This window comes from Sinocyclocheilus anshuiensis, unplaced genomic scaffold (assembly GCF_001515605.1).
Source record: "Sinocyclocheilus anshuiensis isolate Anshui unplaced genomic scaffold, SAMN03320099.WGS_v1.1 scaffold51, whole genome shotgun sequence".
NCBI classification, from domain to species: domain Eukaryota; kingdom Metazoa; phylum Chordata; class Actinopteri; order Cypriniformes; family Cyprinidae; genus Sinocyclocheilus; species Sinocyclocheilus anshuiensis.
In genome coordinates this window covers 4913338-4917327 of record NW_015548296.1, presented here as the reverse complement: position 1 = coordinate 4917327, position 3990 = coordinate 4913338, and positions in this window count along the sequence as shown.

Sequence of the window (3990 nt, the reverse complement as noted above, 5' to 3'; positions counted from 1 at the left end):
AAATCGCCTGGTTCATTGATCTCGGTTCTGTTGCCCGCAGCGAGGACCCACCTACTGAGGAACGATCCATTCTGCAGTCAGGCGGCAGGGTGGTGGCGTGTCTAATTAATCGCACATGGCGAGTTTTTCCGACAAATACAACTAAATTATAAACATGCGTGATGTATCTACCTATATAAAACGAATATGTTTAAAACTCTGACACAAAAACAGACACAACTCGAGTGATAATTTGTTAGCGTCAATCGTTCCCCCCTACTTGAGGTTTGGTTCAATCCCGCACGCATGCAACACATTCCACTACCTAGCCATCAGATCCCATCTACAACACACACAGCAGACTGTCCCACTATAGCCTGAGTTGAGGTCCATGCATACAGATACGCCCTAATTAACACTTTTATTCATATATTTGAATAATTAAAAGATACATTCAGTATTTTTTGCCTATTTAAAAAGTTTCACACGTAAAATATTGAAAAGCACTTTTAAGAAATGCAATTAAAAATACGTGTTTTGTTCTATTTACTTAGTGAGCAGGTCGACCCCTTATGGGCACAGGGCACTGCCATTTTTAATGCATCCAGATAGGTGTTCATAAACAATCCCAAATCTTGTGTACTACTACTATTTATAAATGAGCACCAGCTACACCCAAACAAAATTGATTATGTATTGAGTGCATAAACTAGGCTAACTTTCTAACGTTGTGAAATTGATAGAAACAGACAAAAGTCCCGTGTGGTATTTAATGGCAGGGGTTGTGTGAACTAGTTCCCTCCTGCAACAGTAATAACAAGGCTGAAATGAAATGACACCTCCTACTTAGAGGGTTGCCCAGGGCATGTCTTATCTACTTTTTGTCATGGTAATGTTCCTCTGTAATCACACTTCACAGCTTATGGACTGATTCCAGGAACACCTAGTGTTATTCAATGACAGTTTGCAATTTGGTGCAGGACAGATATTAAATTAACTGAAATGCCACAAAGGTGTTTGAAAGGGAATGAGAACGTGTTTGAGCGCTCACTCGACTAGTGGCTTGTTAAGTTAGTCACTAAGTCTTTCTCATGCTTCTGTGATTGAAAACAAGCATGTTTTTTTCCTGGGTGTCATGTAACAGTTTGCATGTTTACTCTCTAACGAAAGCTGTTACAGTGATATTGCTAATTTTTGGTGTCCAAAGACACCGTTGTGGACTGAGAATGATTTTATCTCATCACGTACCCGCTGAGTGTGATTTCTAGCTCCACTTGCGATGTGATGTGTGTGAGAGTTTAGTGAGGCAGAAAGCCAGAGTGAATCAGGGTAGAGGCCAGAGCTCAAGCTGATTATATGCATGTGAAAAGCAAAATGTATGAAAAGTGTGATGGAGGGAAAGACGAAAAGTAAATTTTCTTCATTAAATTATTTCTCTCATGATAAAACACACTTTCCCTAAAAATATTGATCTTTCGTTAAATTAAATGAAGAGTGCAATGCGAAAGAAAGAAGCTGCTTTTATCCAAAGTAATTTGCAACTTGGTAGCCTATAGTGTACTACCTATAATTATAAGAAGAAGAAGAAGAAATTAATATATGAATATTTAATAAAAGTTTAAATGCATTTTAATAAAATACAACTTTATGTATATTATTTTGACAAAATATATTACTAAGTAAAACTTTTTAGGTGATCCCGAAATTTTTTTTTTTTTAAAGTCACAATCTGACTTTCCACCACTGACCACAAAAACAACCAAAAACCACACCAACACCAACCAACACACCACAGTCAACTTGACAACCCCTGCTGAAACAAACTGTATGTTTCACTACTTGATTTTAGTTGTATGCTTACGTATATATAAAAAAAAAAGCCTGGCACTCAGTTACAATTTGCTAACCATTAGCGAAAATAAAATAAAATACTTCCAGTGATTGTCTTTATACCAACAATCATACTTATATGTCCAATCAATCTTTGTTTGTTGTGTGTCATTATAGTCTTTTGGGACATCGCAGGTGCAAAGGGCCGCATTAAACATAGTTTAATATTGACTCTGCAATGCTGAGCTCTGCTGAATGCATTTTAATGAGTAAGTATACACTCTCACATATGACCCCTGCTGCGTATGCGCCATTTTAACCACAATCTGCATTCATATCATAAGACCAATATGTGTGACCTTTTATCGTGTCTCATTTGCTGTCTAAGCAAGAAACATGGCTTAATAATTCCCACTGTGATTAGTGTCATCTGTCAGGGCGTATTGTGAGTCTAAATCATGCAATTAGGCAGTTCTTTTCACCCCGTGTCAATTAGGGGACTTGATTTAGACAAGCTCTTTTAAAGTGCTTGAAAAGCCAGCCATGTTCTGTATTCTCTGTTGCGAGCGCTCGAGTTCGGTTCAGCGAGGTGGCTTTTGTTCGGCCCGGTCAGGTCTCCATTGGACGGATGAAGGGAAATTCAGCCCAGGCTTTGTATCTCTCCAGGGGTGAGTGCCTGCACAGCACAGGGTCAGTTACTGAACACCAGAGGTCAAACAGAATGAAGCCCAGCAGTCCATGAAGCTGCAGGGGAAAATTCAATAGGTCAACAGAGATGGGAAAGGAGAGGGAGAGAAATTGAGAGGTAGCTCTGATTCAGCATTGCGGGAGGTTGAGGAGAATCAGAACAGCAGATTGTGTCTGTAACAGTCTGTTCAGAGTGTCACGTTGGCAGGTGAGCCTCCGGCTTCGCAGTAGCTGCTGTATGCAGTAACATGGATATTTTGATTATTATGCAGGAAAAATATTTTTTTGTTGTTGTGTTGCCTTTGTTTTTTTTGTTAATTTTAGGACTTTGATACCTCCATTTTATATGGAATTTTATTCCGCCCACCAACCAAAAACATAATTGCTTAGAAAAGTACTGTCCATATCTTTCATGTGAATGAATTTCCTTTGTTTGCTTTCACTTTTCCTCCCCATAATGTCTGAAATTTGTATTACAAGCACTTTTCATGTTATCATTTGCATATTTTTTTGTGATAGATCGCTTGTATTTCTCATTTGTATGTCGCTTTGGATAAAAGAGTCTGCTGAATTAAAGGGGTCATATGATGCTGCTAAAAAGAACATTATTTGGTGTAATGAAATGTGTTTATGCGGTTTAAGGTTAAAAAAACACATTATTTGCCACATACCATACATTATTGTTTCCCCTCTATGCCCCGCCTTTCTGAAACGTGTCGATTTTTACAAAGCTCATCGGTCTGAAAAAGCGAGGTGTGCTGTGATTGGCCAGCTATCCAGTGCGTTGTGATTGGCCGAATACCTCAAGCATGTGACGGAAATGTTACGTCCCTCACCATATTGTGATGATCAGCGCAAAGTTGTAGTATTTCCTCAGCGACCAGCACGGATCAGCTCCAGGCATGACGAAGCAGATATCGTCGTCTTTTGGAAGACCAAACAAAGTAGTTTCGCTTTCACAACGAAACACACAGCGCCTTCACGACATGGCGGCGGCAACAACAATACTACAGCGAGAATAAAAGTTACGCCTTCTTTCTTTGCGTGAACATTTGGGCGGCGTTATGCAAATCTTCCCACATAGTGAGGTAGATATGTGGGGGTGTGTTAGAATGAGCCGTTTTAGGTAGGTGTGGCTGACTCTTAACTTTTATAAAGAATATCTCTTTGGATTTGAGACTTTAGTCTTTGCAACTTTACAGATCTTCTTTATGCAGCAAGAGCTCGTAACACTCCAAAGAGAAAGGAAAAATTGAAATTGCATCATATGACCCCTTTAATAAACGTAAATGTTCAGTACTTAAAGGGATAGTTCACTCAAAAATTTTAATTCTCTCATTAATTACTCACCCTCATTTCGTTCAAATAGCATAGCGATAATAGCAGTGGACTGACCTGGAAAAGAAGAAATTGTTGAATAAAGTCATTATTTTTGTTTTCTTTGCAGACAAAAAGTATTCTTGTAGCTTCATAAAATTACGGTTGAACCACTGA